We start from the raw sequence: 22,967 nt of genomic DNA, 5'->3' as shown, positions 1-22,967 counted from the left end.
GTCCACTGATTTGGGAGGTTGCTGGTGAAGCCGAAATGTCTTGATTTTTGTTGGGTGTGTTCTTAAATCTGCCTCTGGCCATCTGGTTATATATAACCAGATGCTCCTGGGGTTTGTAGTTCAGGCTAAGATCGTCTCTTTCTGTTTTCTGGACTGTTTATTCAGGAAGATGGGAGAGGTTCACTGGTTTGGGAGTGTGTGTTCTGGTTTCAGTTTTACCTAAGTAAGGAATGTGATGCTGGCGCTATTTGCATGCACTTTTAGCAGGTGCAGTGTGCATGCACCAATTCCCTGACTATTGCAGTGGCCTGCAGGCCACTAGTATACAGCTCAAACAATCCAGGGATTGTTTGCCTGGATTTCACCGGTAGTCTCACAAGGCAGAGGCTTCAGCGTTGGGGTCACTGTCCCAAGAATCCCTATGGTGTCCACACTAGGGGTGTGGGTGGCAGGGATCTCTTGTCTGGTTGCTTGCATAGGGAGGCCTTGAGTCTGGGGCAAACACTCCCTAGAAGGCACACTCACTCCCTTGCAGGACCAGTTGGATTGCACAGGGGTTCCCCTTGCTCTCTACTCTCCACTTTGATCCTGCCGGGGCAGAAGTGGGTGTAGGCTAACAGTCAGCTCTGTGGCACTGTAGCAGCAGGACTTGGTGTCTCCCTGCCCTGTGTGCCACCTCTCTCACCTTCACCTCTGCCAGGGAAGGCTGGTCGTGGGGTAGCACTGGAAAGAGTTGGGTTGAGTGTCCTCAATCTCAGATCCCGGGCCTAGAGCTCTCTGCCAGAAGCTGCCCAGTGTTAGCACATATGTCGGTGGTTCCCGGAGACTACCAGGTAAGGTTGAGTGTCCTCAGATCTGGAACTCAGGTTTCTCTGCCAGGGGCCGCTGGGTGTGCTGGAGAGGGTGTGCTGTGGCCTGTGGCAGGCTGCCTCTCTGACCTTCTCCTCCACTAGGGCAAGCTTATGGCAGCACTCTCAGGGGAGTGCCAGGCCGGGTTGGGAATTCTCAGTCCCCAATCCTGAGCCAGGGGTTTCTCTGCCAGGGGCCAGGGAGCCACCAGTGCAAGGACTTGGTTCTAAACCTTATTGCAGTGCACCCTGGAGAGTGTCAGGATGTGTTGAATGACCACAGTCCCAGATCTCGAGCTGAAGTTTGTTTGCTAGGAGCAGCTGGCAGCACTGGGGTCCAGGTGCTGTGATGCCACTGTGTGCCTCTCTATCTTTCCCCTCTGCTGGGGCAGGGTTATGGCAGGGAAGTGCCCAAAAGGATTGGTTTTTCTCAGCCCCAGATCTCCGGTTTTTTTTGGTGGAAGCTGCAGCTCTGGCTGGGACTGTGGTACAGTGTGGTCTGTGGTGGGTTCTGTGGGCCACTTCTAGCCTCCTCCAAAGGGGGAGTAGAGAGTTGGATATGGGGAAGTGCCTAGGGATTACCTCCTTGAGTGTCTCCTCCTGGAGGACTCTGCCGACCCAAATCTAGATGGATTCAGTTCATGGTTAGTCTCTTTCTTCCTGGAAGTCTAGATAACTCTGTTCAGGCTTGAACAGCCCCTTCATTCACCAATTTCAGCGTTGCATGTCCTTTGCCATTCAGCTAAGGTGAACACTCATGTATGGGGTTTAACTTTATCAAAAGGGTCCTGTCATGTTAACAAAACCTCTGTCTTTTGCAGTCTTTCATATCTCATAGACTTTTATAAGGTCACAGCTATGCTTTGCAGAAGGTAGTTACTCTTACCCCAGAGTCAATGTGTGGTATTAAATTTAATTTATTTCTTGTTCTTGTTCTTTTTTTAATTTTTAATTAATTTATTTTTATTGATGACAGTTTATTCACTTTCTATCTCAGCTATAGCCCCACCCTAATCCCCTCCCACAACAACCCTCTCTCCATTATAGCCTCCCATGCACCTCCCCAAGTCCATTGATGGGAAAGGTTATCATCCAGTTCCCTCTGACCCTGGTATATACAGTCTCACCCAGATTGCCTACATTGTCTTCATGTGTAGCCTGGTAAGACTGCTCCCCCTTCAGGGGGAGGCGATCAAAGAACCAGCCACTGAGTTCATATCAGAGTCCCTGTTCCCATTAATAGAGAAGCCACTTGAAAACTGAGCTGCCATGGGCTACATCTGTGCAGGGGTTCTAGGTTGACTCCAAGCATGGTCTTTGTTTAGAATATCAGTCTCAAAAGAGACCCCTTTGCCCAGATTTTTTGGTTCTGTTGCTCTCCTTGTGGAGCTCCTGACCAATCCAGGTATTTCTATCTCCCCCTTCTTTCACAAGATTACCTGCACTCTGCCCAAATTGGCCAAGAGCTTCAGCATCTGCTTTGATACTTTGCTGGGTAGAGTTTTTCAGAGGTCCTCTGGAGTAGGCTCCTGTCCTGTTGCCTATTTTCTCCTTCTTCTGATGTCCGTTCCATTTGCCCTTCTGAGTGAGGATTGATCATCTTACCCAGGGTCCTCCTTCTTACTTAGCTTCTTTAGGTACAGATTTTAGTATGTTTATCCTATATTTTATGACTAATATCCACTTATTAATGATTATATACCATGTGTGTCTTTCTGCTTCTGGGATACTTCACTCAGGATGATCTTTTCTAGTTCCCTCCATCAGCCTACTAATTTCATGATTTTTTATTTTTAATTGCTGAGTAGCATTCCATTGTATAAATGTACCATAATTTCTGTATCCATTCCTCCATTGAGGGACATCTGGGTTGTCTCCAGATTTTGGCTATTACAAACAAAGCTGCTACAAACATGGTTGAACAAATGTCCTTGTTGTATACTTCAGCAAATTTTGGATATATGCCAAGGAGTGGTATAGCTGATCTTCATGTAACTCTATTTCTAATTGTCTGAGAAAGCTCCAGATTGATTTCCAAAGTGGTTGTACAAGTATACATTCCCCCAGCAATGGAGGAATGTACATTCTCCACACCCTCTACAGCATGTATTATTACTTGAGTTTTTGATCTTAGCCATTCTGATGGGTGTAATGTGAAATCTCAGGGTCGTTTTGATCTGTATTTTCCTAATTACTAAGAACATTGAGCAATTCTTTAAGTGTTTCTCTATCAATTGATATTCCTGTATTGAGAAATCTCTGTTTAGCTCTGTACCCAATTTTTTAATTGGGTTCCTTGATTTGTTGCTTTTTTAACTTCTTAAATTCTTTATAAATTCTGGATATTAGCTCTCTGTCAGATGTAGGATTGATGAAGGTCCTTTCCAAGTCTGTAGGCTATCATTTTGTTCTAATGACAGTATCCTATGCTTTACAGAAGATTTTCAGTTCCATGAGATCCCATTTATTGATTGTTGATATTAGAGCCTGAGCTGTTGGTATTCTGTTCCGGAAGTTCTCTCTTGTGCCAACGAGTTCAAGGCTCTTCCCTACTTTTTCTTCTAACAGATTTAGTGTGTCTGGTTTTATGTTGAGGTCTTTGATCCACTTGGAATTTAATTTTGTGCAGGGTGGTAAATATGAATGTATTTGCATTTTTCTACATGTAGACATCCAGTTAGAACAGCATATTTTTGTTGAAGATGCTGTCTTTTTTCCATTGTATGATTTTGGCTTCTTTGTCAAAAAATCAAGTACCGTAGGTGTGGGGGTTTATTTTTGGGTCTTCTATTTGATTCCATTGATCAACCATTCTGTTTCTATACCAGTACCATGCAGTTTTTATTACTATTTCTCTGTAGTACAGCTTAAGATCACAAATGGAGATACTTCCAGATGATCTGTTTTTATACAGGATTGTTGTAGCAACTCTGGGTTTTTTTATTTTTTCATATGAAATTGAATTTTTTTTTGTTTCAATGTCTGTAAAGAATTGTGTTTGTATTTTGATGGGAATTGCATTGAATCTGCAGATTGCTTTCGGTAGGATGGCCATTTTCACTATGTTAATCCTACCTATCCATTAGCAAGGGAGAATTTTCCATCTTCTGATATCTTCTTCAATTTCTTTCTGCAGAGACTTAAAGTTTGTTTCAAGCATATCTTTCACTTGCTTGGTTAAAGTCACACCAAGGTAGTTTATGTTATTAGTGGCTGTTGTGAAGGGTATTGTTTCCTAAATTTCTTTCTCAGCCATCTTGCTTTTCATATACAGGAGGGCTACTGTTTTTTGTTTTTTGTTTTGTTTTGTTTTGTTTTGTTTTAGTTAATTTTGTATCCAGCCACTTTGGTGTAGGTGTTTATCAGCTGAAAGAGTTCTCTGGTTGAATTTTTGGGGTCACTAATGTATACTATCATATCATCTACAAATAGTGATACTTTGACTTCTTCCTTTCTAATTTGTATCCCCTTGATCTCCTTATGTGAGAGTGGAGTATTGAAGTTTCCCACTATCAAGATGTTGGGATTGATGTGTGATTTCAGTTTTAATTATGTTTCATTTACAAGTGCATGTGCTCTTGCTTGGAGTAGAGTTGTTCATGATTGTGATGTCCTCCTGATAGATTTTTCATTTGATGAGAATTAAGTGTCCCTCCACATCTTTATTTTTTTTTTGATTAATTTTGGTTGAAAACCTATTTTATTAGATCTTAAGAAAGCTATCCCAGCTTGTTTTCTTTTTTAAATTTTCATTTTTTTAATGTTAGTTACAATGTATTAACTTTATATCAGAGCTCTAGCCCACTCCCTCATTCCCTCCCAATCCCACCCTTTCTCCCTCATCTCCTCCGTGTCCCTTTCCAAGTCCACTGACAGGTAACTCCCCTTCCATCTGACCCTAGTTTATCAGGTTTCTTCAGTACTGGCTGCAGTGTCCTCCTCTGTGGCCTAGCAAGGCTTTTTCTCCCTCAGGGGTGGGGGTTGGTCAAAGAGCCAGCCATTGAATTCATGTCAGAAATAGTCCCTGTTCCCCTTACTAGGGAGTCCAATTAGATACTGAGCTGCCATGGGCTAGATCCAAGCAGGGGTTCTAGGTTATAGCCATACATAGTCCTTGGTTGGAGATACAGTCTCATAAAAGACCTCTGTGGCCAGATATATTAAAACAAGTAACAGGACAGGTGCCTACCACAAGGGACTAGCTTGTTTTCTGTGCCTATTTGCTTGAAAAACCTTTTTCCAGCCCTTTATTCTGAGGTAGTGTTTATCTTTGTTGCAGAGGTGTGTTTCTTGGATGCAACAGAACATTGTGTCCTGTGTCCACAACCATTTTGTTAGTCTGTGTCTTTTTATTGAAGAGTGGAGTCATGATGTTGATAGATAATAGTGACCAATGAATGTGAGTTCCTTTTATTGTGGAGTTGATGTCTTACTATTAATTGTTTTCTTTTATTTTTTTGTTGTGAATTTATCTATATCCAAAGTTTTCTTGGGTGTAGTTGTTTTCGTTGGATTGGAATTTTCCTTCTCGTATCTTCTGTAGGGCTAGGTTTCTGTGTGAATATTGTTTAAGTTTAGTTTTGTCATGGAATTTTTTTTCTCCATCTATGTTGATTGAAAGCTTTGCTGGGCATAGTAGTCTGGGTTGGCATCTGTGGTGTCTTAGAGTCTGCATGACATCTGCCCAGGCCCTTCTGGCTTTCACAGTTTCTCTTGAGTGGTCTGGTGAGATTCTGATAGGTCTACCTTTGTATGTTATTTGGCCGTTTTCCCTTGCTGCTTTTGAATTTTTTTTCTTTGTTCTGTAGATTAAGTGTTTTCACTATGATGTGACATGAGAAATTTCTTTTCTAGTCTAGTATATTTGGTGTTCTGTAGGCCTCTTGTATGTTTATGGATATCTCTTTCTTTAAGTTGGGAACATTTTCTTCTATGATTTTCATGAAAATATTTTCTGGATCTTGAAGCATAGATTCTTCTTTTACATCTATTCTTAGCATTCTTAGATTTCTTTCCTTTCATGAAGTCCTTGATTTATTGGATATTTTGTATTTGGAACTTTTCTGATTTTACTTTTTCTTTGAGAGAAGTATCAATTTCTGCAATTTTATCTTCAGTGTTTGAGATTCTTTCTTCCATCTCTTACATTCTCTTGTTGATGCTTACCTTTGTGGTTCCTGATCTTTTCTCTAAGTTCTTCAGCTCGAGGGTTTTCTTTATTTCTGTTTTTTTTTTTTTAATTCTAATTCTAATTCTGTTTTCATGTCTTGCACCATTTCCTTCATTTGTTTGAATGTGGATTCCTGTCTTTCCATCATGGCCTCTATTTTTTTTATTCATTTCCTCTTTATGTGCCTCTATATGTGTGGCTGTATTTGCCTGTATTTTTTTTGAGAGCTTTGTTCATTTCCTCTTTAAGTGCCTCTAATAACTGGATAAGCATAGCTTTAAAATAATTTTCCTGCATTTCCAATAAATTAGCATATTTTTATTATGAATATTAGCATAGTCATTGAGTTTTCCGGTTGCTGATGAAGGCATGATGTCCTGATTTTTGTTGAATGTGTTTTTATGCCAATCTATAGCCATCTACTTATCTGTAAACTTTGCTGTTTGTTCCTGGAGTCTGTACTTCAGACTGGATCCATCTGTCTCTGGTGTCTGGAGTATTCTTCAGGAGGAAGAGAGGGGTCCACCAGTCAAGAGTGGATGTTGGTATTTCCGTTATAGCTAAAGGAATAATGTTGCGAAAGCTTCTGCATAAGTGTGGGTGTGTGAGTTATGTGTGTCTTGAGAGACAGTGTACTAGAGCATGTAGTTGCCTGGAAGGAGCTCAAGCAGAGGAAAGGGTGCTGGCGCTGTTCCTGGATACAATAAGCATACGCAGGTGCCCTGAATACCTCAGTGACCTACAGGCCTGTCATACTATAAGACTGGTATTCAGAACTCTTTGGGCTCCAGGAATTATTTGCCTGGTCTCCACTGGTAGACCCACAAAACAGGGCTTTCGATGTTGAGAACACTGTCCAAAGGATCCTTGTGTTCTCACAATGGAGGTGTGGGTGGGAAGGATCAGATATCTGGCTACTAGCTTAGAGGGACCATGAAGCTCTGGACCTGGAGCTCTGCAGGCACTATTTGAAGACACCTTCACTAGCTCGGGGGCTTGTGCAGAAGGCACAGGAGTTCCCTCTCTTCTCTACTCTCAGATTTGGCAGGGACAAATGAGAGTGTGGGAGATCTGTGAGCTCAGTTGTGTGTACTGTTTGCCCTCCTGGCAGGGAGACCAGAACTTGGGACAGCTACCTGTGCTCTCTCAGTCACTGAGCAGGGAGGATCCTGCTTGGGCTAACCATAGCCACAGACCTGGGAAGCCTGTCCAGCTGGCTGCCACAGCGTCTGACCTTGGAGGCCCATACAGTCGCCTGCCACAACAACTGACCTGGGAGGCCCATAGAAATGCCTGAAGGAGCCGTTGACCTGGCAGGCCCTTACTGCCACAACTTCTGCTGTCTCAGTAACTAAACATGGAGGCTCGGCTTGGGGCAACCACCACTACCTCTGCCAAGCAGAGAGGTCCATGTTTGGGCAAGGGGACATGCAGGACAGTTGAATATTCGCCACTCTCAGACCTTGGAGGAGGCCCCTGGTGACCTGGATACAAAGTATTCCAGCTCAAAGGTTGTCCCCTCTCACCCAGTAGGCCTCAATGTCAATGTTCTGGCTTCAGCTGCCTCTCCACTCACCAATGTTGGATTTCAGATCCTAAGCCCCTCAGATATGGTTCTTTTTGGTCACCACCATCTTGGACTCCCCGGTTTTAAATTTTATGTGAAAGTGGAGACCCTTTCTCTCATTACCCTGTACCAGATTCTTGGAAGAAAAACAACTGCAGTTTGATGGCTAGCCATGGCCCCTCAGATGAAAATTTTGACTCATACAAAAAAGTATATAATATCCAGCCTCATAAGTTGCTTGAATTATAAATTTCATCCCAGAGAAGTAAAGAAGCAGGTATAGCAGTGGTTGAGTAGAGATTCCTTATGCCTCCCAGTATGGCTGACAAAGCAGAATACATAGGATGGAAACAAGCATGGAGAGGGCCTCCTAGTAGGCAGTACTGGTGCAGGTCTTTCCAAGCCAGCTCCAGCACAGAATAGTTTCTGTGATAACATAAACAGATGAAGGGAAGAGGGAGAGAGAGAGATCAACCCATAATATACTATTAACCTTAATTTTGCTGACATGCAATTAATAACCTATTTTTGTCACAAACACTTCAACATTTGTAACCAGACATTTCCCCTAATATGTCTACTAATCTAGAACCCAATGTCTTTACCTATCTTATTTCAAGAAAGGTCAAATGTAGCATAAAATATTAAATGATAATTATTCTATATCTGCCACAACCACAGGATTATCAGTTGGTAACAATTATTACAGGTACCTGGTTTGTTTTTAATTTTATTCCTACATGTACACCTGTATGTTTGTGCATGTAAACACCCAAGTGAAAGAATCACTTTCTTAATTCATAGAGCAATATTCCCTAATTCCAATGCACCAATATTTAATTCCTGCCTGAACTTAAAGTCAATTTGTCATATGATGTCTTAAAAATAAATGCTTTATTAAAGTGGGAGAGATGGCTCAGTCAAGAGCTTTGGTTGGTTTTCTAGAGAACCTGGCTTTCATTCCCAGTACCCGCATGGCCTCTCACAACTCTCTATAACTCCAACCCCGGGATTCAGTGCCCACTTCTGTATTCTGCAGGCATTGAATTCAAGGATGAGTCAACTAATACTTTTTGAGCTGTGTGTACTTTAAAAGTGAAGGTGTTATTATTGCAATCATAAAAGCAGTATTTGGAATGATGTAGCACCTACTTGGCAAGTATGTCATGTAATTAATATAGACAGTGTGATTAAATGTATTCATCCTATTGCCACACAAACTCACAGAAGGAAATCAAGCCTTCAGGGAAGGACAAAGTCCTGGTACTGAGGTACATGAAGACACCTCCTAGAATTGGTGGTGCCACCTGGAAAATGAGCATGCATTTACATCCAATATATAAACTAACTAAAAGAAAACGATTGAGGATATTATTCCTTAAAAAAATGACTCAAACTAGATTGTAAAAGTCTAGAAAGATAAGATATGATAACTTGTAAGTCTACCCTTGTTATGTGAGCAAAACTGAAATTGTTTAATTCAGGATACAAAAACATGATGTGACATTCAACAACATGACTCCCCATTCTGACCTTAAATCCAACCTTATGAAGATGATAGAGGCCTTTAAAGAGAAAAGTACAATCAACCAGGTGAAGTAAATTAATAAAACCATTCAAGATCTGAACATGGTAATACAAACAATAAAGAAAACACAAAATGAAGAAATCATGGAGATTGAAAACCTAGGGAAGAGAACAGAACTATAGATGAAAGCATCACCAACAGAATAGAAGAGCTCGAAGAGAGAATCTCAGGCATAGAAGATATGATTGAAGAAATATATATATCAGTAAAAGAAAACATTAAATCTAAAAAGTTCTGACACAAAATAACCAAGAAATCTGGGACATTATGAAAAGACCAAACCTAGGAAAAATTGGAATACAAGAAGGCTCAACTCCAAGGCCAGAAAATATTTTCAGTAAAATCATAAGAGAAAACTCCATCAACCTATAGAAAGAGATGCCTAGAAACATACAAGAAGCTCACAGAACACCAAATATATTTGACAAGAGAAGAAAATCCTCCTGACCATAATAATCAAAACACTAAATGTACACAACTAAGAAAAATATTAAAAGCATCAAGGGAAAGGGGTCAAGTAACATATACAGGCAGAATTACATATAGAAGAATTATGTATAGAATTACACCCAATATTAAGGTGTTGTGATGGATGTGTGATTTAAGATTTAATAATGTTTTACTTATGAATGTAGGTGTTTTTGTATTGGGGCATAGCTGTTCAGAATTGTGATGTCCTCTTGGTGGATTTTTCCTTCGATTAAAACATAATGCCCCTCCTCATCTTTTCTTATTAATTTTGGTTCAAAGTCTATTTTATTAGATATTAGGATCGCTACGCCAGTGTGTTTTCTGGGTCCATTTGCTTGAAAAACATTTTTCCAGCCCTTTACTCTGAGGTAGTCTTTATCTTTGTTGCAGAGGTGTGTTTCTTGGATGCAGCAGAATATTGGATTCTGTTTCCGCAACCATTCTGTTAGTCTGTGTCTTTTTATTGGAGAGTTGAGCCCATTGATCTTGATAGAGAATAGTGACCAATGAATGTTATTTCCTTTTATTGTGGAGTTGATGTCTTACTATTAATTGTTTTTCTTTAATTTTTTGTTGTGAAGTGTTTTTTGGATGTAGTTGATTTTGTTGGGTTGGAGTTTTCCTTCTAGTATCTTCTGTAGGGCCGGGTTACTGTGTTGACATTGTTTAAGTTTAGTATTGTCATTGAATAATTTGTTTTCTCCAATTATGTCTATTGAAAGCTTTGCTGGGTAAAGTAGTCTGGGTTGGCATCTGTGGTGTCTTAGAGACTCTACAACATCTGCCCAGGGCCTTCTGGCTTTTAAATTTTCTTTTTGAGAAGTGTGGTGTGATTCTGATAGGTCTACTTTTATATGTTACGTGACCTTTTCCCCTTGCTGCTTTTAATATTTTTTCTTTGTTCTGCAATTTTAGAGTGGTAACTATTATGCGACCCAGAAATAAGCCCACATACCTACCCTTCAGAATTTTAGAAATTGAACCATCCGGAACCTATGTAGATATGCATATGTTCAAGAGTATAATATACCTTAAGAGATGACTTTTTCAAATTTCTAAAACAGAAATTTTTTATCAGCCTGACTCTGCCTCCTACGTGCTGGAGTTAAGTGTGTGTGCCACCATCATTTTATTTTTTTTTTAATGAAGAGAGAAAGAAAGAAGGGAAAAAAGAGCACTTGAAGAGAAAAATCATCTATGCGGTGTCCCAATGGTTCAGCTCCAATGGAGCTCAGTATATTTAGTCAAGCATTAAAATTATAAATGCCAAAGAAATACAATCTGAAAAATTAATTTACAAAAGATATTAATAAATTTTAGAAGAACAAAAATCATATATTCTTTTAATTTTTCCAGTAATAAGCATTATACTTTTCTGTTAATGACAGACATGTTGCCCACGCTGGAGAGATGGCTCAGCACTTGCCAGCACTTGCTGCTTGAGTTTGAGTCCCAGTACATACTTGGTAACACAAAACTGTCCATAGCTTCAGTTTCTGTGGAGTCGCGTGCCATCTTCTGTCCTCTGGAAGCATTGCATGCACATGGGGCACAGACACATGCACGCAAAAACTCATTTGTACTGATAAAAACAATCAAGTTAAATAAAAAATTAAAAAAATAAAAACAAAAAGATGATCTATTTACCTGTGTAATAAGTAATGCCAGTTTAAATGTGCTTATGCAGTTCCTGTGAAAATGAACTGAAGTACACTCACGCTGAGATTTAGAGTGTCTATGACGACTGTTAAACACACTTAACAAATATGTCAGTCCTTAAACATCATTAAGTTTAATTTCACAAGGTTTATCCCCTTTTAAGGATCTATTAATAGATGAGTGTTGGGAACGGAAGAGTCTGTTTTCTTTAAGGATATGGCTTCTGATGGCTGGTCCACTCTCCAGGAAAGCCCAGACATCCAAGAACATATGAGCAGCACAAATTGTACTTGATGGATGCCCTGATTAGTTTTTGTTACTCAGCACAAACTAGAGTTGTCTGAGAAGAGAGAGCTCTTTGGAAAATGCCTCTGTAAGACTAGCCTGTGGTAAAACCAGAGAGTATTTTTCCTTAACTCGTGATTGACTTATCCCCTTCTGGGCAGGAGAGCTTCTGGGTCAGTGGTCCTGGGTGGCATAACAAAGCAAACTGAGCAAGCCGTGAGGATCAAGCCAGGAAGCAGTATTTGCCTAGACTCTATCAGGGCCATTTATGTGATATGTTGAAATAAGAACCACTAAAGTGAAACTTTCTGTTTACCGGGACAGTTAATGCTGGATGTGTGAGCTGAAGAATCACTGCGTGACTGGAATCACTGAGTCAACATCTTCTGAGAAGTGTTTCCTCAGGGTCAGCACATAGAGGTTGTGGTCCAGATGGTAAGGTTGTTGGCCAGCAGTTGAATGTGGTAATACATTGTTCACATTGTTTTCCATGTGATACTGATTATTGTAGGAATGAAGGGATTGTGGGGAGCAGCCAAGGCTTGGCAGTACCATGAGAGGCCTAGAGAGGGTATTGATGAATGTGAAGCCTCAGTGGAAATTGAAGCCCAGAGACTAAAGGGGCCATGGAAGTAGGTTGAGTCATAGCAACATAAGGCAAGGTCAGAGCTCCTGACAAGAGCACAGAATATGTTCTCTCACTGAGTTTTAAGTCCAGTTAAAGTGGAGACCACAACAGTTTGGAGATGCCAGTAACATGGGTTACAGAGCAAGTTCAAGTTCAGTCAAGGATGTTTAATGAGAGAACAACTTGAGAATAGTTTAAAAGAAGGTAATTACATAGTTCCTTGGTGGATAATTTGTTTAGCAAGCACACAGCATTGGATTCAATGCCCAGTAAACACACACACAAGAGAGAGAGAAAGAGTAGGATTACAAAATCCTTATTTAACATTACTTAGTTAATTAAAGCCACAACTAAAGCTAAATTTATGCAAAAAGACCATACTTATTTGGTTATTTTACATTTTATGTATTACAGTATAAACACCATTCAGATACAAATAAAACATTTCTTTAGTGTTAGTACTAAACAAGTTTCAAAAACATATGACACATAAAACATACCAGTTGAGTTACCACTGCTGTTGAGGCGCCCCAAAACTGTCTCCTGAAATACAGAGTAGGATCCGCTCTGTATTTTGCAAGAATCTTTTCCTGGAGAAAGAACTTGATCACTGAAACACAGTTTTCCAGGGCAGCTGGGAATGGATACTGAGAAGCAAGCCTGTAGCTTTAAAGGTAAATCAAGAAAAAATAAAATAAAAAGAAAAGAAAGAAAGAAAAAACCAACATAGACCATATTATTAATCTTATAAATCCAATTACCTCTCAATTTTGCATGCATATGTATATATAAATAAATATATATATATATATGTATATGCCCTAAATGGAATATTTAATCCCATCAATTAAACTTGGACTTACTAATAATTTCTATTTTAAAAGAAAAAGTAGATTATGGTTTAAAGAGTTTGGGATATTGGTTCTATGGGGAGAAGACTGACATAGGAGGAGTCTCCTTGTAAGCTCTGTAAACCTCACTGGGCCCTCAGTAGAATTTGTAACTCAAAAGCAATTCATGATCATTGATTAGATGATTCAAAACTTTAAACTCAGAAAATCTGAGAACAAAGTATTGGTAGTCACTGTTAATTAGGTGTTTCCTTTGGTCAAAATTCCATAGAGTTGTAGAATTTCATGTATAAACAGGGGGATTTGAATTAAAATCAAGTTTATTTGCCGAATATATGTTATATCAATATGTATTACTAAAATACTCTGAATCCTAAGACAAAATACTACCACGTTTTTCTCTCTCCTGCTCACCCACATCTCACTGTGTGTTCTATTATAGAATCACATATCAATTGAGCTGTCTCATTTTTTAACTGTCACGTTTAGGAACTAAGGTATCCATTGAATTCTTCAATTATTCTCAATTCTATAATAAACCATGGTATTCGGACAGATTTGTGAATTTTAAAATTTTAAGCCATGGCTAAGTGTTTAAATAGCATATAAACCAAGCAACACCAAAATATGATTGTATTTCAAAGTAAAGAATAAAAATCACCTAAAATAACCGTAGAGTGATTAAAGTGGATATTACTTACTGTGCTCTATTAAAACTATTGAAAATATCATGTAATAAGGATGCTTAAATTATAAGAGTGGCAAAATGTCACTACTATTTAGAAATTTCTCAAACCTAAGTAATTTTTTTTATTTAAACTGGGAACTGGGAACAAAACAGAGCTGAACCTGCTCTTCTTTGCTTCTTGACTCTGTTCTACTGTCAGTCAAAATTCATCATAGTGTTTCAGCACAAATCTACAATATTGTCCATTTATATCTGTACTGTAAAATTGGCAGGCAAAAGGTAATTTCTTTTTTCAGCCAGGCACAGTGGTACATGCCTTTAATACCAACACTCAGAGAGGCAGATACAGGTGGATCTCTGTGAGTTCGAGGCCAACATAGTCTACAAAGCAAGTCTAAGACTGCCAAGGCTACACAGAGAAACCCTGTCTTGAGAAAAGAAGAAAGAAAAAGAAAAGGAAAAAAAATCTGCTTTTCTCCAACCCCATGATGAGTTTAAGATGTATAGATTACATCCAGTAGGTCTACTACATCTAGTAATAAGCATATATTTAATTTTCTGGTATATTGCTGGACAGTTGGCAAGTCATAGAATACTAAGAGCTGTAATTGGAAAGGTCCTTGAAATGTTTGAATTTTCTCAGTGTTCTTTCTAATATTACTGGATCCAAGAGTAATTCTAACATACACTGTTTTTGTTATCACATCAAATAAAGCCCAAACTCCCTCTGGTGTGATGGTTACACATTGTAGGCATATTACCTGGGCAGACTTTATGATCTCAGTGTTACCACTGCTTTGTTGGCAAAGATACTCCTCTGCATTGTATATGTGTTTATCATGGCAGAGATTACAGCAAAATAGACGTTGCTGAGGACATATTAATGTTATAATGCTAAGAAAAACATAACCCCAAACTTCCTGGCAGTAATCCAGCCACCACTGAGGACTGTGTGACTGGAAACCAAGCTCATGCTGGAAGGGCAAGGACCACAGAAATAAACATTGATTCTCTTACTCTGGTGCCACAGCAACAGCATCAACTTTGTTGGCTGTCTCTCGGTTCAGGAAATCATAGGGCAGCATCTCTGAAATGAAAACAATAAATGTAGAGCAGAGCTGTGTAAACGCCAAGCAGTGAAAACTCAGACACATCTATGAATCATAACAGAAATTCAAATTGTTGTTGCTTGATGGAAATCTTGCAATCAACACTTTTGTCACCAGCTATAAGCAAATTCTATCAGAGCAACAAGACCTTCCTTATCTCCTCCCTACTAAAATACTCCTATGCTAGGCCAGAAGACAAAATCCACTTGCTCACAACGAGAGTAACTTGTCATGCTCTGATAACCTGTTGGGTTCTCTCAGAAGACTTCCACTGGGTTCATTGTATTGCTCACTTCATATGATCCTAGCCTCAGAGCATAGCCCATAAGCATCATGCTCTGTTCTTTTCTGGGTCAGTTTCATCAGGAGGAGGCATGGGGCTGAGAGCGCTGAAAGAAACTACACCTGGCAATATTACACAGACAGTGACCTCTGACTAATGGTGAAAATCACAATCCCAAAGCTTTAGCATTATGAGAGTCATAAATTCAGATAGTCACTATAATTAATCTTTGAAGATATTTTAGGCTTATTGTACTTTTTAAATTTTTTTATTTAACTTTTATTAATTACACTCCATTCACCCCGCATCCCCCCCCACAAGCCCCTCCCTCCTCCCCTTCCGATCCCATCTTCCCTCCCCCCTCCACACGCATGCTCCTCCCCAGATCCACGCACCTGGGAGGTCCTCCTCTCCTTCCCTCTGATCCCAGTCCACCAGCTCCCATCCCACTGTCATCCTCAGTGGCCTGGCAAGGCTGCTCCCCCTCAGGGGGAGGTGATCAAAGAGCAGGCCAATCAGACCATGTCAGAGGCGGTCCCTCTTCCCATTACTTTGTAACCCACCTGGACACCGTTGTACTTTTTAATAAAGGGATTTTAATTTACTAAAAATACTTCTTGGGGTAATTTTAGAAAACATTTTTTTTTCCTTTGTAAGAGGCTTAAACTTTCAAATAAACATCTCCATATTTAATACATTTACAACTTAACTTTAAGTTATTTTCTGAACATAAGTGAAAATTTTAATTGTAGTCAAAATCTATCAACATATTCTTGCCTGTGTGATTTCTTACAGGAATTTACTATGAATTGAATTATTGATTATACAAGGAGGTGGGAATCAAAAGGCTAAATTAATTACGATTAAAATCCTATGAAAACAATGACAAAATTTACCAGCAAAAACTAATTCACATAAAAAGCATAAAATGGCATTTGTTAGTTAAAACACAAACACAGTGACTACTCTCAAATGATCAAGGAAAAATGAAATCATTGCAGGACAAATATAGAAAGGTCTTGCAAATGCCTAGAGTTCTTTTTGTATAATAAATGAAATCAAACTAAAACACACATAAAAAATGCATTTACTGAAGCTTCCCAAGATAAAGGCACCACCAAGAATATAAATTACAGCTGGTCTCTGTCTTTCTTTTTTGGCAAAAACAGACGAACAGGAATGTCATCGATTTCTGTGTCAATCACTGTAATATTTTCATTGAAACTGGCTTTGTATTTTGAGCTTTCATTAATATGAAGAAAATACCTTCAAATTTCATAAGAACCGTACTTTCAAATAAAGTGACCTATCAAAACAAGGGTCCAAATGTAAAATTAATATTTTTATTTTAGTAACACTAAATGCACATAAAGATGAAATGAGGAAAAAAGAGTAGGTGGTATGGGAGTGTTTTGTGTATAGTACATCCCTTACCACACATTAAATGGACATCTCAGAAGATGGGGGGAAAGATATGGAAATGCAGAAGTAGGGGAAGATGGCTGAAGTACAGTGTCTTCCATACACGGCAACGTGGTTGCACTTATGAACTCACAGATGTTCTGCTTATCTGCATGAGATGTGCACATAGCCAAACAACAACAAAGAAAACATTGTAAGTATAGATTTGGTGTTGTAACTCAAGAGTCCCTAACTCAGGAACTATTGGCAGTTCATGGCTATTGGGGATGGGAGAGTCCTACCTTTGGGACTATGGCCCTTGTTCTGGCTCAAGTATTTGGCTCTACATAAATACACATACAGGCAGCACTAACTCAATGAGTTTTAAAAAGTATTTTTTAAAAGGACATGATGTTAAGAGGGGTACAAAGTAAGGGTCTGAGAGAGGTTATGGGGAGCTTGGGATGAATATGGTATCTATATGATAAATTAGTATTATCCTTTTAAAAATTGTTAATTCACTTTGCATCCTGGTTGTTGCCCCATTCCTCCATGTCTCCCAGTCCTCTGCTCCCCTCCCCTATCTCTCAAAAAATGAGGGCCCCCTTCTCTTGCCTTTCACCACAGTTCATCAAGTCACATCAGGACACACCCTGTCTTCTGCCCTGTGGCCAGGTAAGAAAGTCCTGCCAGGAGGAGGTAATCAAAAAGCTTGCAAGAGAGATTGTGTCAAATGTAGCCCCAGCTTTCCTTACTTGAGGACCCAAATGAAGCCTAAGCTGCCCATTGCTGCCCATTCTCTACATCATTGTAGAAGTGGGTAAGGTCTAGTCCATGTATAGTCCTTGGTTGATGCTTCAGCCTCAGCAAGGTCCTCTGGACCCTGGTTAGTTTGCTCTGTTGGTCTTCTAATGGAATTCCTGTCATCTATGGGTCCTTTTCTCTTCCCTCCCACTTTTTCACAGGACTTATTAGGTATAGTCCAATGTTTGGATGTGAATCTCAGCATCAGCTTTGAGATGTTGCTTGGTAGAATCTCTCAGAGGACAACTCTGATAGGCTCCTGTCTCCAAGCTTAGCAGAATATCTTTCATAGTGTCAGGGGTTGGCACTCTCCCAAAGGGTATGTCTTTGATTGGGCCAGGCTTTGGTTGGACATTCCCTCAATCCCTGCTCTCTCTGTCCTAGCCTTATTCCTGCACATCTTGTAAATTTGGGGTTGAAGTTTTTTGTTTTTTTTTTTTTTCTTTTTAGTTACATTTTGTTAACTCTGTGTCCCAGCTGTATCCCGCTCCCTCAATCCCTCCCCAACCCCACACTCCCTCCCTGGTCTCCTCCCTGCCCCTTTCCAAGTCCACTGATAGGGGAGGACCTCCTCCCCTTTCATCTGACCCTGTTTTATCAGGTATCTTCAGGGCTGGCTGCAAAGTCCTCCTCTGTGGCCTAACAGACTGCTCCTCCCCTGGGTGGGGGGTGTCAAACAGCCTGCCCTTGAGATCCTGTTAGAAATAGTCCGTGTTCCCCTTACTTTGGAAAACTACTTGGTTACTGAGCTACCACAGGCCACATCCGAGCAGAAGTTCTAGGTTATATCCATAGATGGTTCTTGGTTGAGTGTCAGTCTCAGAAAAGACCCTGTGCCCAGATATATTTGGTCCTTGTAGAGCTCCTATCCTTTCCATATCATACTAACTTCCCTTCTTTCATATGATTCCCTGCACTCTGCCGAGGGTTTGGTTATGAGTCTTAGTGTCTGCTTTGAAACACTGCTAGGTAGAGTCTTTCAGATGCCTTTTGTGGTAGACTCCTGTCATAAGTTCAATGCACATCCCATTTGTCTTTCTAAATGAGGATTAATCACCTTGCTGGTGGGAATGTAAACTGGTTCAACCACTCTGGAAGTCAATCTGGCGCTTTCTCAGACAACTAGGAGTAGTGGTACCTCAAGACCCAGCTATACCACTCCTAGGTATATACCCAAAATTTGCTCAAGTACACAACAAGGACATTTGTTCAACCATGTTCGTAGCAGCTTTATTTGTAATAGCCAGAACTTGGAAACAACCCAGATGTCCATCAACGGAGGAATGGATACAGAAATTGTGGTATTTTTACACAATGGAATACTACTCAGCAATCAAAAAGGAGGAAATCATGAAATTTGCAGGCAAGTGGTGGGATCTAGAAAAGATCATTCTGAGTAAAGTATCCCAGAAGGAGAAAGACAAACTTGGTATATACTCGCTTATATAGACCTACAAGACAGGGGTTGAAGTTTTTATGGAAGGGTTGCTGTTCCCATCCCTCTGCTGGGAGACTTGTCTAGTTAGAGGCTGTCTTCTTCAGGCTTTCTGGCCTCTGCTACTAAGAGTCTGCTTGAATCCCACTCATATCCTCCACGGAGCCTACCCTAACTTAGGTATCCAGCTTGTCAGAGAGGCCCTCACCCTCAATTTTTCTCTTCTATATAGGCCTTCTGTCCTCTTGCCAACTTTCTCCCCCTTTCTGATCTCCACCCTCATATACCTTTGTGCCCTCTCTCCTACCTTGTTCTATGTCTTCAACCATTACCTTTGTCAATTCTATTTCCTGTTGGATCCTCCTTGTTACTTATCTTCTTTGAGTCTGTGCCTTATATTGTGTTTACTCTGTAATATATGACTAAAATCCACTTATTAGTGAGTACATACCATGTGTCTTTTTCTGGGTCTGTGTTATGTTATTCAGGATCATCGTTTCTAGCTCCATCCATTTGCCTGCAGATTTAATGATTTCTTTGTTTTTAATGGCTGAATATTATCCCATTGTGTAAATGTACCACAATACCTTTATCCATTTTTCTGTTGTGGGACATCTGGGTTGTTTCCCGATTCTGGCTATTATGAATAAAGCTGCTATGAGCATAGTTAAACAAGTATCCTTTTATGGTGGAACATCTTTTGAGTATATACCCAAGAGTGAGTATATAGCTCTTGAGGAAGAGCTATTCTTAATTTTCTAAGAAAGCACTAGACTGATTTCTAAAATGGTTGTACAAGTTTGCACTCCCACCAGCAATGGAAGAGTGTTTCACATTCTCCACATCCAGCATGTGCTGTCACTTGAGATTTTGATCTTAGCCATTCTTACCAGGGTGAGATGAAATAATAGAGAACACTAAGGAAGTTGGACATTTCTTTTTTTTAATTCTTTATTAATTACACTTTATTCACTTTATATTCCCTCTGTGGTTCCCTCCCTCCTCCCATCCCAATCTCTCCCTTCCTCTCCCCTCTGCATGCATGCCCCTCCCCAAGTCCACTGATAGGGGAGGACTTCTTTTCCTTCCTTCTGATCCTAGTCAACTAGGTCTCATCAGGAGTAGCTGCTTTGTCTTTTTCTGTGGCATGGTAATGCTGCTTCCCCCTCAGAGGGAGGTAATTAAAGAGCAGGTCTTTAGGTGGTTTTCGGTTATTCCAGATTACTCTATTAAGAATTCTCTGAGCTTCTGTAACACAAAGGACACTGTAAACAGAACAAAATAACAGCCTGTAGACTGGGAAATGATCTACACTACCATTATATCTGACGGGGCTAATATCCAAAATATATAAAGAACTCAAAAAGTTAAAAACCAACAAACCAAGTAATCCATTCAAAAATGGGGCACAGAGTTAAACAAAGATTTCTCAACAGACAAATATCAAAATGCAGAGAAACTCTTAAAGAAATGCTTACTGTCCTTAGTCATTTGGGAAATGCAAATCAAAACAACTCTGAGATTACACCTCACATATATCAAAATGGCTACGTTTAAAAACTCAAGTGAGTACACATGCTGGAGAGGATGTGGAGAAAGGGGGACCCTCCTCCATTGCTGGTGAGATTGTAAACTCGTACAGACACTTTGGAAATCAATCTGGTGTGTTCTCAGACAATTAGGAATAGTGTTACCTCAAGATCCAGCTTAACCACTCCAAGGGTATATATCGGAAAGATGCTCAACCATGCAACAAGGACATTTGCTCAACTATGTTCATAGCAGCTTTATTCATAATAGCCAGAATTTGGAAACAACTTAGATGTCCCTTAAACAAGGAATCTATACAGAACTTGTGATAAATTTACACAATTTAACTACTCAACAATTAAAAACAAGGAAATCATGAAATTTGCAGGCAAATCGTGGGATCTAGAAAAGATCATCTTGAGTGAGGTATCCCAGAAGCAGAAAGAAACACATTGTACATATTCTCTTGTAAGTGGATATTAGCCACATAATAGAGGATAAACAAACTAAAATCGATAGTACTAAAGAAGCTAAACAACAAGGGATACCCTAGAAAAGATGGTTATTCCTCATTAGAAGGGCAAACAGGACAGACATTGGATGTAGAAGACAGGGACAGGTACCTACCTGACATGTCCTCTGAAAGATTCTACCCTGCAGAGTATAGAAGGAGATGCTGAGACTGATACCCAGACTTTGGACTAAGAGCAGGGAATCTTATGGAAGAAGGGAAGGATAGAAAACCTGGAGTGGATAGGAGTGCCACAAGGACACCAAGACAGCCAGATTGGGCCCAGGGGGCCTTGCAGAGACTGATGCACAAACCAAGGAAAATGCATGGAGAGAATATAGAACCCCTGTTCAGATGTAGCCCATAGGTAGCTCCAATTACTGTGGGTTCCCTAGTAATTGGAGCAGGAGCTGTCTCTGACATGAACTCTGTGACTGGCACATTGATCAGCATTTTCTGGAGTGTGTGTGGCGGGGGGCAGCCTTGACAGCCCACAGAGTAAGAGGATGCAGCCAGTCCTGATGAGACCTGATAGCCTAGGGTTAGATTGAAGGGGAGGAAGACCTTCCCTTTCAGTGGATTAAAGGGGAGCATAAGGAAAGAAGAGAAAACAAGGGTGAGGGCAGGAGAAGGGAGGGGGCTACAGCCAGGATGCAAAATGAATAAATTGTAATAAATACTAATTAAAAGAATTCTCTGTTTTGTTCTGTGGTGTTCAACTCTTTGAGTTCATTTTATATATATATATATATATATATATATATAATGGATATTAGCCTTTGTTGGAGGTAAGATTGATAAACATCTTCCCAATCTGTAGACTGCCCTTTTGTTCTATTAATAGTTTACTTTGCCTTACAGAAGCTTTTCATTTGCAAGAGGTAACATTTGTTAATTGTTGAGCTTAGTGCCTGAGATGTCAATGTTCTGTTCAGGAAGTTTTCTACTGTGCCAATGAGTTAGAGGCTCTTCACTACTTTTTTTTTTTTTTCGAATTTATTTAGTGTATCTGATTTTACATGAGGTCTTTGATCCACCTGCACTTGAGTTTTGTGCAGGGTGATAAATATAGATCTATTTGCATTTTTCTACATGTAGACATTCAGTTACTCCAGCACTATTTGTTAAAGATGCTGTCTTTTTCTCATTATATGGTTTTGGCTCCCTTGTAAAAATCAAGTGTTCTTAGGTAATTGGGTTTATTTCTGGGACTTCAATTCGAGTTCATTGATCAACGAGTCTATTTCTGTTCAAGTACCATACAGTTTTTTATTACTATTTTTCTTTAGTATAGCTTGAAATGAGGGACGGAGACACCTCCATAAGTTCTTTTGTTATATAGGACTATTTTCGGTACTCTGGTTTTGTTTGCTTGCTTGTTTATTTGTATTGTTTGTGTTGTTTTTCCATATGAAGTTTAGAATTGTCCTTTCAAAGTCTGTAAAAAACTGCTTTGGTATTTTGATGGGATTGCAATGAATCTGTAAATTGTTTTTGGTAAGATGGCCATTTTTACTATGTTAATCCTACTGATGCACAAGCATCGGACATCTCTGACCTTCTGATATCTTCTTTTTTTTTTTTTTTCACCAGTACATCTCTGTCTCTGTCTCTCTCTCTTTGGAGGCATACAAAGTGAACAAACTTCAATCAAAACAAATAAATTAAAAAAGGAAATTCTAGGTATGAATTAGTTTATAAACATATGCATGTATCCAGTATCTACTACCCTTCAATAAAATTTTACTTCTTTTTGGCACAGCTATTTTTAACTGATGGGATAGCTTTTATCCTAAATAGTGAAAAAATCCACACACTCTTTCACATCAAAGTGAGAAAAATGAGAAAATAAAAATCCAAGGCAGAGTAAAACAAAAGCAGTTACAGCTCCCCTAACCCACTCCATGGAACACACTGCTTTTCTTCCAAAATGCATTCTCCACTGCATAGCTTATTTGTGATATTGCTACCAATGCAACAGCCAGCCCAATGGTTCTCACAGGAGTTGCACATCAGATATCCTGCTGATATCTTCTTCAATTTCTTTCTTTAAAACCATGACGTTCTTGTCATATAGGTCTTTCACTTGTTTAGTTGGAGTTGTACCATGATACTTTATCATATTTGTGGCTTTCATGA

General features: G+C 39.6%; 1 pseudogene; it reads right to left on the bottom strand.

The window, feature by feature from the left end:
* The window catches only part of LOC129668683 (arylacetamide deacetylase-like 2), a 36,180-nt pseudogene that overhangs the window by 5,641 nt on the left and 7,572 nt on the right, over positions 1–22,967 (bottom strand).

This window comes from Psammomys obesus, unplaced genomic scaffold (assembly GCF_907164565.1).
Source record: "Psammomys obesus unplaced genomic scaffold, mPsaObe1.curated_primary_1811, whole genome shotgun sequence".
NCBI lineage: Eukaryota > Metazoa > Chordata > Mammalia > Rodentia > Muridae > Psammomys > Psammomys obesus.
Note: the sequence above shows the minus strand (reverse complement) of the source record. Positions and strands in the feature narration are given on the sequence as shown.